Raw genomic sequence first — 12,994 nt, forward strand, 5'->3', positions numbered from 1 at the left:
TCAGCTGATGCAATCATAGGTTGTGTTATACGGAAATGCAAACAATAAAACGGTGAGCTATTGAACACGACTGTTTCGAAAAATTCCGATATTCATAATGTGATTTGTGTTACATATAACACTGCGGCTGTATATGTAGATTCAGGTGTCGATTCTTGAAAATTTTGACTGCTTGTTTGAACATGAAACAAGTTTCATTAGAGTAAATGATAAGTAATAATAGTGACATTATCTATTTGCAACATGACTTATATTTTATAATTATACCTAAAAGAGGGCATTAATCTCTTTTAAATGTCATTACATATTCGTGTAAGCATGTACGTGGTCTTACCATTTGACAATCGCAACATATTCTTCTGAGATTTCGTGTTTCGGTGGCTAATTAACTCTTGTGGTTGCTTCATCTGTTTCACTCTTTAGCTACACATTCCAAAACATCTTGGCTTGTGAAATGTAAAACGGTTAGAGGATCTTGGTTTAAATTAAACTATCTACTGTGGAAGCTGTACGTTTATGGCATATGGACCATAAAAAGAGGAAATACTTTTAGATAGCGCAGTTGAGTTAAAGATAAAAAGACTACCTTTCAAACAAGGGTAACAACGAGGCATTCAAATACCTTAACACCTGCCTGGAGAAATAGACAAAATCATGGTTCTTTCTATTAAACGGATCGTCAATCAACCCTATTAGAAAGCACCTCACGATACGCAGTAAATCTTTGCTATAATTAGGTTACCCCGATATACGTACGTAGTCCTGTGAATTGCCTTTATCGCACTGAAAACACGTGTATATGAAAAACATTATCATCTCATTCATGTGTCTTACTGAATAAGAAATGATTGGGATGCCGGTTGCTAGTGTACTCACCTCATTCAACTATATAAATCTTAAAATCAATGAGGTTAAGGAGTAACTTGTCTGTCTGTATTCAAACCTGGAAATCTGGAAATTGGTGAAGGATTTTCGAAAATATGGAGGGAGGAAATCTTTTTTATATCGATAGAATTTGTATATCAGAGACAAAGCACACGTTTCACCCATAAAGTGTACGGTGCAAAGTGTACTGGGAGACCGTTGTCCACTATTTATCTCATTCATTTAATTGATTGGTCAACATACTTTTCTGTTGTAACAAGGTACACTGTTTTATCTCGCCAAAATTGCCATATATGGAATATCACAAAAATATCTGTTTTTATTAATCAGTTTTGAAATTATATTTATTAATGTTAGAGTAAGTTTAGAATAGTCAACGATTGTTGGTACCTGTTGCAATGCACGGACTACAGTGATTTATTACATAGGGCAATTTTGTGAGTGTTGAATGGTGTACAGCATATTGAAACAATTTAGGTATATATAGCGGATGGGAACTTCAGAGTAGATGGTTATTTGGTGTTGCTATATTTCTTATGAAGAAGGCATTGCCCCCAAAGTGAAACCGTAGAGAACAGCTTTGCTGCGAATTCATAATCCTAATCACCAATTGACGTGTACGTACGAAGCATAAGTGCTAATCGTGCCTCCTTATTCCAACTTTTATTCACAAACGCCAAAGTTTTGTTTTTGATTCTTTTTTATCATCACGCTTCTGAAACGATTTAACACAATTCCACTAAAAATAAAAATGCCGTGTTTGGTAAAACAATTGTTTAACTATTAGATAGATAAATAGAGGTAAGTGAGTTATTGCTGTAGGTGTGCCTTATAACGAAATACCCGGGAAGTTGATTGCAAAATTGTGCTCCTGCCAAGTAGACCATTCAAGGCGTTTTTCAAAACCTGCTGTCCCTTCCACTGTTTCGCACTAGGAGTAATAGAACTTTTGATTTGGAACGATCGTCGCGGTTAAGTGCTAATCGGTTCTCACGGGGAACGGGTGTGATGAAAAGCCCTCTGAAATAGTTGAGGTCCGTTCCTCCTGCTACTTTGACCTAAAACAAATCCGTATCCTAGAGCAAACTTTCTGTTTACATTTAAAGAAGATTAGTTCAACATTGCAGGTGCTTTGGAGTGGACCTTAAGAGCAAGACGGCATGTGGGCATCAGTCTTTATGTAAGGCACGGGAAGTCTTCCCCTAGGTATAATGGGTTGAACCAGCAGCTTTTTCCTTCTTCTTCCTGTTACACAACATTTGAAGGGCAAGGTGACAAAAACACATTTACCTGAGTGTGTGTGTGTGTGTGTGTGTGTGTGTGTGTGTGTGTGTGTGTATATTTTGAATATCAGCGGAATGTGGAGGATCTGCGGGGTACCACTTACGTACTTGAGAGCCCGTGTGAACAGCTATGAAATAAAACCAGATAAAAAATATAAATAAATAAAATAAAATAAAAATAATAAGAAAATCAGAAGGTTGATTGAATATCGATGAAAATTCTTAAACGTATGGAATCATACAGGGCATTCGAATTCTCACATATTAATCCCATTGCGCTATTAACTCACACTTTTTTCATTAGTGTATCAACTTAAATGTCATATTGGATAATTAAAGAAACTACCCCGGTCTTTTTCCACATTTTAATACCCACAGCTCATAGTTTGATGATAATGAATTACACGTGTAGAGACACTTAACAGGTATTTTTATAGATTGCATCCTGCTTTTCTTCCTCGAAATTGCGTCTTTTCTACAGTAAGCAATTAATGTTCACCTTGATATCTATGTTATTTCATTCGTTTTTTTTTGTATTCGCACTCAAAATCTTGTAAGGTATTACCAGACATGCAATCTGGAGAGAACACACACAATTTCAGGTGTCCTTTGGTACAATGTGCATTTCATACCACGTATTACGCACTGAAAAGAACTTAGCCCGCCATTACATCACTACAGTTTTTTCTCAGTTGTTCCACTGGGTGGTATGTTTCATAAAAAGAACCTGGTTTTATGTTGTTTTGCTGAAACAGCGGTAGATATGCGTGTGGTGTTGTTTAACCAATGCCTAAAGGTGCTATATATTCCGAAATCTGAAAACTTGTTGATACTTAGATCAATTACTATAACGTCTATTGAGAGGGATGTTTTTTATCCCTGTATGTTGTTTGCAAGATGCCACTAATATATTCTGACTGGGTTTGAATTAAATTTGATAAGGTGGTATGCTTTGGTACAAAAGCAGGTTGTTTAGAATTAAAAGACAGCTTTATTGAAGTTATGAGCGTCTGAATGTTTCTAGCGTCTGAGTGCGAGTGGAAGTGTCAGACGTGGCTCAAAGGTTTGTATGAAAACCGATATGCATGATTGTCTTTTGGATAAATTTACCCTTAACACGAAGGGGTTACTTTGTTGAACGTAATGTATAATAACCTTGTTCTCGCGTGCCGTTCACCAGTGGCAAATAAACAAACAAACAAACAAATAGACAAACAGACTACGGGCTACCCGTGTGAAATATATCTAAAATTCTCTTTTAATCACTTTATGCTTTAAGAATGTTTCATGATTCTTTATTCGTATATAATATAATATAATATAATATAATATAATATAATATAATATAATATAATATAATATAATATAATATAATATAATATAATATAATATAATATTCACAGCTGTCACCTATTTAAATTTTGCTGTACTTCCTTTTATAGCGTGACGTTGAATTGTGGCCATTCCAAACCAATTTTAAAATAATGTTATTCTTGGCGTGCAATCTATTTTCATAATAAAAGTGATTGGATTTCTCCGAAAAACAACATGCACGATGGGGGTGATTGCGTGCTGCTGCGACACCAATAAAAGTTACGTTATGTTTTAAGTTTAGCTTCAAAACATTAATGGACAATGGTGTGTGGTTCCAGCACCGTCTGTCTATAGCTTTGTAAATCACGCACGAGTGATTTTGCGTCATCGTTGAACATAAAACCCCGGGTAATTTCCGGAAAAGGCATGCATGCAATGATGATGGGAATTTTGACCTTAATCAATTATAGGTTTTATGGATATGGTGAATCTAAACAATATATCTTCTATTTTAATAATTGATAAAAGGTGCGATGTCAAATTATAAGTTGTTGATATATTGTCTCTCTTATATTTTTTTATCCAAATTTGCACGAAATAAATTTCTCTATTTCATAAATATCAGTATACGCTTCGTTCTAGTCGGAGAGAAAGATATTTTTCGCCTAGATAGATATATATGCAGCACTTGCTCAGTTGGTAGGGCAGGCAATAAAAAGTATAATTTGTATGTACATGTATAGATGTGTATGTGTGATTCAAGATATTGCCATTTATTTCCTCAGACATCAGACTGAGCAGACCACCACTAATTTGTCACCTTCTTGGGCTTTGGGACGTTATTATAACGTTATCAAAGCCACAGTTGTCTATGCATTAAAAAGTCTAAGTACTTAATAGTGTACTGGTCACGAGCCCAATATGCACGAAAGAATGCCGAGCGCAAGGGAGGCGTAGCGCTGTATTATTTATCATACATGAAAGGGGGTGGGGTCATGCAAAAACCCTAATTTTGAAGAGAATATGCTTATATCACCACGCGTTGGATGATATCAAAGAATTCGCGTTTACGCCGAAAGTTTCGGTCCAATTTTGGTTACTGCCAAATCATTTACTTAAGTATGGATGGTTTGTGATTGGGTGTGCGTTGTCAGAGACATAGGTCAGCGGTTTTCCATGAGTAGTTCGCTGATTCACTACGGCCACATGTCGATTTGTTAAGTCAGGAATGTGATACACTATAACAATAATCGTCTTAAAAATACATAAAAAAATAACCAGTACTCTCTAAGTGCTAGTCAACTCCAAAAGTTGCAAAGATTGTACTTAAGTATTCGCTAACTTTTTCATAGATGAACAGGGTGTGGTATGCCCTATCCCTCAAATAATTGACTGGATGGTGGCTACCACTTCACATGGCTTTTATATACATGTTTAGGTCCCTGCCGATTTGTTTTGTCAAATATACAATATACTACTTGTATAACATTCTTTTCCAACAGTACAATCTTTATTAAAAAACAAAAAGAACCCGTACTTTATATGTGAACGCGGGGCTCACCTTTGGACGGGAAATCGATTAACTAAACATTATCTGACAGAAATACATTGGACGAGACAGAAATGCATTTACCTAAATGGCGTTTAGTCCCACATCCAAAATCTCAAAATCTCGTTGGGTAATATACGATAGAGTGCTGTCTGTTTTCAGTACTGCTGTAAGCTATCTTATATGGGGAATCTGTAGGTCAAAACGCGAAATGCCAGACCGGTACTCAATGTTTCCAACCACCTGCGGTTATCGTGTCAAAATGGTTCAACTGCTCATAGCACCTGATGTTCACGGCGTGGTTTAAGACGCAACCTTAGTGTCATGAGGTAACATCCACTTGGTGAACTTGATTGTTGATTCTGCAGCCGTTTAAGAAAGGGAGATAGTTTATTTTCTTTGGTTGATATATGACTTTTTTCATAAAGTCTCCAGCCATGTTTGGGTATATGTACATAAAGAATGAAAGAAAATGGGGAACGACTAATACAGATATAAGGGAGCTGTCATTTACAATGATCTTTGGCATTGGTGAAAAAGGTTAAACCTTTCATCCAGTAGTCAAAAGTTGGCCCTAAGGAGTGCATTTTAAAAGTACTTTATAACAATGTATTTATCTAAGGGCTTATTCCCAATGAAACTATCGTTCTATGTAGATCGATCCAATTTCGCGGGAACTCTCGCTGAATGCAGTCAGACTGACACGCCCTTTACTAGATTGAGTATAATTCACAAAAAGCTGTCTATCATGCCGGTATGAGTACGTTGGCCCTACGTATAAATACTGGTGTTAACATCACATAATGAAATATAACCAATCTTAAGTCGTAACTACATTATAAGATGTAATAAACGCGTATGGTAAATTTATTAAATTATTTAATATGGTGCGTATATTGGATACGACCGAACTTTAGACTAATGTCAGATAGCATCTGTATATACATGTTCATGTAACTATGTACATTCAGAGCCTTCAAGACTTGAGCGGTGTACAACAATCACTTTGACCGTGAAATATTTGATCCAGCTTCTTGCCCTGGCAGCCATTTTCCCAACCAATGGCCTCTGACATTGTGAGGGAAAAAACGACTTATCCCTCCCTAAAACAATACTCTCTAGTTTCATGGTCGCGACTGAGGTTGCTCTTTGCAATGGTATTCAATTATAGGTTACGAATGCCCTGAAGTTAAACTGCATTCGACTTTTTCATGTACTTCACCGTCATTATCTGTGGTTATCGCGTTGGTCTCTTTGTTTGCAAAATAATTTTTGAAAAATGTATCTATCAGATCTTCATGTTTATTGCCAGATTGCAGCACAAGTGTGTTAATCATTACCTCACTTTATATGTAAATGTCAATATTTCACAAAGATAAAAAAGCAAAAAGATACAACATTCTATCTGACTGAAGAGAATATTTGTAAATGCATACACGTGCTTAGACAGTAAAGGCACCCGTGTAGTTAAGCCAGACATATTCTTTTATTAAAAAATTACGACTCTGTCGGCAGTGTTCATTTGATGGTAATCATCTGGTTACTAAAACGTTTTTGAATGAATATGTATGTTTCTCATGCCAACCCCTCGTACATGAATTATCGTTTTTGTTTGCGGTATGGGTTTTAGCTATATATGCAATGCTATGGAGCTGTTCATGCAGCCTTTCGGCTCGCCAATTTGAAAGTTACATTTCTCTAATTTTGTGTGGGCCGCCGAGTAAATTGTGCACCACCTCGTCCTGATCACTTTGTAAATTACCAATACTCATTTCCAGCAATATGAACGGGTTTCAGGGGGAAATATTTGCTAAATTAAGATATAGATTACGCCAATGCGCTATTTACCAATCCGAGTGATATGTTATTCCTCGGGGACAACCCAGGTGCTTAATCAAGCCTTCACAGACATAAGATTGGCTGTGATCTATAACGAGAATAACTAGTTGCTGGCCTCAAGTTAATTACTGCCAATGGCTTTTAGGTCACACTTAATTTATAACGCCTATTCTTTTCAATAAAATTTTATACATTCCCTATGGTTGTCCTCGTCTTTTTTTCTGAAGTAATCTCCATACATTTTGCGATGAGTTTGTCGTTTCACCGCTCTTTAACCATTAGGAGCAATCTGCCATAATATCGCCGTCATAATACCTTCACGTAATTCTCATTCCGTTTCACGGTGTTTTCAGTTGTCAAGGGTTTCGGTTCTGTTAAGAAATGCATGTTAACAATAAATCTCATTCGCAAGCAACGTCACAAGTCTAGATCGTCCAAATAATAGTTTTTCGAATTCATTGGATTTAGTATAAAAAGTTTATTCAAACACATGTCATGTATTTTAACTGTCACTTTTTTCTCGTTTTACTCATTTTTTGTACCGTCTTGTGCAATACAGATTCAATCGAAAGATCTGCTTCCCTGCCTCTTAGCAATGATTCTCCTTGTTAGGCGGTTAATCAACGTGATTGCGTTTCATTAAAAAGCCCATGTGGGGACCAGCGTTTTTAATGTAAAACACGATCGCTCAGTTTCTCGTCTGCTAAGCTGATCTCATGGAATGAAACACAGCTTACGCCGGCAGTTGTCGGTGTAAGTTTTTAATATATTTGGAAGGTTTCTGCAGCTTTACTGCCTTCCTCCGGCAGTTGTTAGTTAATGTATCTATATGGGAATCTTAAAATGATAAAATAGTCTTTCAACTATGCGTGACGGGCATGCTCGCTTTGAATGTCCTAGATCTACCACGGGCGTGTGCAGTGAGATAAATTTGACCTAGCTGTCTGCAATCAGCCGTGTTGATCTCAAACTTATCGACTGATAGAGTTTTGATTGCCGACTCAGATTGTTTGCAAATGATAAAAGACAATTTGCAAGCGATTAAAATCTCTCCTAGAGCAGTATTTGTTTCGTGCTTACAGTTGTGTATGCGTATATCCCATGTTTTGTGCAATTTATTTTTTTTATTAGCGTTTATTAGCGTTTATACGCTTAACCAAAGGCGGGATTACACCGGGATTTCGACTGCTCGTTCTTGCTCAAAACTCTGCCACGATGAACAGAAATTATGTCTTCAATTTCTGAGTACTCTGAAGTACATTATGAATTAGGGCACGCAACAATTGATACAGAACAACTGCTTCCTAGGGAATCGGCAAAGTACCATATGGTAGTATTTTACTGAAAGGAACACGAGAAAATTGTATTGTTTTGATTTAGTAGGGCATTATTACTCTTACGGTTCTTAAAGAGCAGTGGTCTTTTTTCGCCACTTTCCTAATGCGAGACCTTCATTTGTTACGAAAGTGAAAGCGCACGCATATGTGCACTGTTTAATGCGGCAGACGAGACATTCGTACTCAATTAAATGCAGTAATATCTCAGAATTTTTATACGTCCTAGATCTCATCAAACTCGGGTCGATAAGACTTTCTCATGATAAAAGACATTACCTTAAACGGCTGTCGGATTTCTCCATTGCGACATCACTCGTTAGGCTACGAAGTTGCCATTTCCTTGAAAGGCAAGAAGCCATTAACCCTTAAGCAGCGCAAGAGTCGTCTCTGCCTGTTTCGCGAGCAAAAAAAGGGACATCTTTTCATGTTATTGACAAGATTATGGTCAGCAGTAAATACAACTTTTAAACAAGTCGATCCACCTTTCCCTGTTTTCAATATATCCATTTTTTGTTAAAGATCAATATTAAGGGATAGCGATTTAACTCATCCTGGGTGAATATTGTCAAATTTTACCATAGGAGAAATAGTGCGCTGAAAGACCTGTAGTTTGCATGTAGTAATATCTCATAGTCAGGGGAGCCGGGGTCGGGGTGGGACACCGGGGCCACCACCCCACTTTTTTTTTCAACCACGTTTGTCGTACATGTAAGTTCAGAAAGCAGAGGGTCGTATTTTACCTGATTAGATCCTGCTTAAAGGGATAACAGCTCTTTAAATGAGATTCAAAATCCCCCAGTCAATACTATGTAAACAACACATAGAAATATAATAAATCCCAGTTTATCACCAAAATGACGGTTACCGCAATATTTCTGAAATCTGTGCTTGCCATCGCACCATGTGGACCTTCATAGATGTCTACCCTCCGAAATAATCTCTTAAGATGTTATTACAAAAACACACTTCAAAAAACAATAGACTTGCTTTGAATATTAGAACAGATTCATTATATTAACTTTTGGTAAGTATAGGAATATCGTAGTTTACCCAGGGAAATTCCGTTTTATAGCAGTTTACTCACCAAAATGAAGGGTTGTGAGCCCTTTAAAATGTGCTTCCTGGCGACTGCATATATTTTCCAGTGTCACTGATACAGTGGTGTGTTTGGTTACGATGATGTTTCCATTTCTAATCAGTGTTGCTGACAAATTCCCAGTAGTACAAATGTAACTACGCCATGCATAAAAAAGCAATTACATTTGCCAATATGTGATCTTTTTATGTTTGGTGTTTATCTTACTTTTAACGTTTTCCATTTTTTTTTCAGAGAAAATAAGAGTGAACAAGAGTGCCTAACCGTTATGTTAAGTTATATCATGACTGTGAATCATTTCCTTTCCACCTGTAACTGACTAATACTAAAGTCGATATTCAAAAATGTAAATCGTTATAATTCACTTCTCGTAGCTTGCGTCATCCATGAAGTTGTTGAAGGAGGCACTTTTGGCCGTTTTCTGTTAATCTAATCTATGATCGAGACGTGTCTTATGTCACCCTTTTTTGTATTCTTGCGTTTTGTCCTGCTGTCGTTTTCTCTATAAAAGGGGAGTTGCATGTATAATCTTTTCATAGCACCTACTTACCCCGTTCGAAGTGTGGCATTTACGAAATTTCTATCGCAGCATCAAGTGGTGGGAGAGAGGGATACTAAACGCTGTTGAAGGGAAATATCATTATTAATCACAAGGTGTACTTAATGTCCTACATGGCAAGCAATTTTTAAACATTTTTTTTTATTAATTTTTATTATTCTATATTATCAGAAATGTCATTTATGTTTTTTTCAATATCAAAATAATGGTATCATTCTGCAGTGTTTTTTCTGATTCGCCTCAGATATATCTTGGTCTGTAGCTTCACTAACATTTGCACTTTCTTCATATTCGTTTTTTTATAATGGTCTCTTTCTCTTGATAATAATCTCATCTCTTGCCTGGATCCCCTCTTATTAAAAAAATCATCAAATCAGCGAGTGCATTTGTTTGCACACTAATGGAGTCCACCTTAACTCAAAGAAAACGGTCGTACTAATAATGATCTGATAAAAACCCTTCTTTTTAATTCATTCTGACCCGACCGATCTTTAATATGGGGGAGAAGTACGTTTATGACTATGAACTAGATCTTTTTTAATATACTGTCACTTTGTCATGCGCTAATTAATTGAAGAAATGCTATACATACTGTATGTCACTTTAGGATTATAACTTCAAGGTTATCTGTCTCATTCTTGGTTAATTAAAGCTGCTTAAAAAATGCAGGAATAGATTGATCATACATGATATTGAAAGTCTCTTGGAGAAATTTAACAGAACCTTTTCTGCTTAGGTCGGTACATTTTAATCTTCACTTGATAAAGTTCTAACTTTTTCAGGCATTGTTTAAGTTAAAGTGTCACGGTATGTGATTTATTTTTAAACGTAAGATATAAATACTTAGATTTTTTGAGATTTTACTTTTTTTGCAGACTGTAATTAACTCAGACGTTTCCAATAAAAACAAATCAAGTGCAGTTGAAATACAAGACGGTGCTACAAATCACAGTTTCGGAAAACATATCCAGCTTTTGCCTCTAGCATTGCTGTCAAGCCGCCAATTAGACGCACTGACAGAGACGGCGGAAAAGCTGATAATGTCTGTTGAGGCGTGTGCTTGTAAAATACAATTTTTTCATTCATCGCCTGAAGTGTGACCTTTGACACTACAAATAAATAAAAGATTCTCAAAGTTCAGGTTCTGACTCAACTTGAATGAGCTGGCTCTTATCTAATTATGATCCTGGTGCACGGAGTGATACAAGTCTCTTGATGTTGACGTCTTGTTTAATACCAAAACAGTTCTCCTTGCTCCAGAGCTAGCGATTGCGTTACCTATTAGTACTAAGCACCGGGATTAAAATAATTACTTAATCAGAGGTTGCAAAGGGGTGCGTTAAGTTCAGCGAAAACACTAATTGGTTCGGATATAGGCTAAATTTCCCGTTGCGCGCTACGTGTTACATGTTTGTAAAAAACAATATCTAATATCCAACTGAAAAACGAGTGCAAGAGCACCAGTTTCGCTGCAGAATGACAATCTGTACAAACGAACACAAGCAGTAGGTAAGTGGTGCTTATGAAACCTATAACATCTTAACCTAAATTACGAATCTACGCGTAGATTAAATGCGCGCACGCGTATGTCTCTTATGGTTTATGAAAATTCATGCTGCTAAGTTAGCATATTTGTTCTCGAAGATTTATTGTGAATAAAAAATGAAAATGACAAAAAGAAATTCAAAAGCCACATCTCTGCATTTTAACAAAAATTTTCTTGGCAAACTTTAACTTCAATCTGTTATCCAGCGGGTTTAGTGTGAAAAGTAAATCAAATTGATTTCCAAGCAAAAACACTCGATCCTGCCTGGTGCGCCGAGCACGGTATCCCATTGTGATGGTGAACATTGCGTAAGTGAAACCGTGTTTACTTTTTCCGACATAATAACTTCCACCTAAACTTACTGCAATGCTTTAAAATGTTGTATAATATGGGGTGAATAGCCCGGCCAACCAGCAAAAGAAAATGAAGCAAAATACGCTCCCACATGACATTTGGTAATAATGCACTGTTTTTTCCTTAATTTTTAGCAGTTTGATTTCATAACCCCTTCCCCCTTTACCCAGAACTTCAGAGCAACACCCTGACATAATTATCATCCACAAAATCTCAATATATATCCCCAAAAAAGCAATATAGCGAATAATTCTATATGGTGGCAAACCAGATGAATTTTAGATATTTTTTTGCTCTCATTCTTTACTTTTTATGCCTCTGTAAGGGTGAGTAATTTATCTTTTTAATGAACTGTGAAAATGTATTATATACATGTAGGCCTACAAACAAGTAACATCGCACATCTTCTGTCAAACTCACCTTTATAAACAATGGAAAAAGGGTTCAAATAAAATTTACTTTTGCCACATTATTTCAAATGATTTCAATCATAAATAATAGTTTTTATTGTAGATTAAACAACTGGTCAAAATACTGGGCAATTTGATTACAACTGGGCTGATAGTCTTCGTCTCGATTGCCCGGTAATTGCACTGATGTTTGCATTTACGGTAAACAAGGTAAATACGCACCAGTAATTTCACGCTAATAGTTTCGGTTGTTTACAATTTGTGTATTCCATTAAATTCGGCTTTTTGCAAGTTCAAAGCGGTTATTTCAGATGCGTTCAAAAAAGCGCGCCACTAGGTAAACGTAAAAAGCTGAAGAAGTAAAGGAAATCTTTCTTATATTATTGCACTTGTTTAACACTATAAAATTACAAAGTTGTACGCAGAACAGCGTCCGAGGAGCTAAAAATGGACCTTTTTTTACCTTAGGCTATCCAGCTTTGACATAATGTAATTAGGATCAGTTCGGCTTTCATTTATTTCCACAATCCGTTTAAAATAAAAGAATGAATAAGGATCTGGTCTGAACTGTGTAGAATATTCTGGTTTGATATTATGTCACCCTTGTGAAATTAAAATTTTGTTGGATGAAAACATTGCATCTGTTATAAAAAGCTTGAACCGTTGCTGTGCTTACATTTTTTAGGACCTGCTGTCTACCGAACAGATTTTCCACGCAGAGAGATCGAAAAGGTGTAGACTGCTTCATTTAATTACCAAACAAGAATAAAATAGAAAAAGGGTAACAAAATTGTTTAAACTTGAGCAATGTTTCATATGTGG

Source organism: Lingula anatina, chromosome 1 (genome assembly GCF_051362555.1).
Source record: "Lingula anatina isolate TDL-2025a chromosome 1, LinAna3.0, whole genome shotgun sequence".
NCBI lineage: Eukaryota > Metazoa > Brachiopoda > Lingulata > Lingulida > Lingulidae > Lingula > Lingula anatina.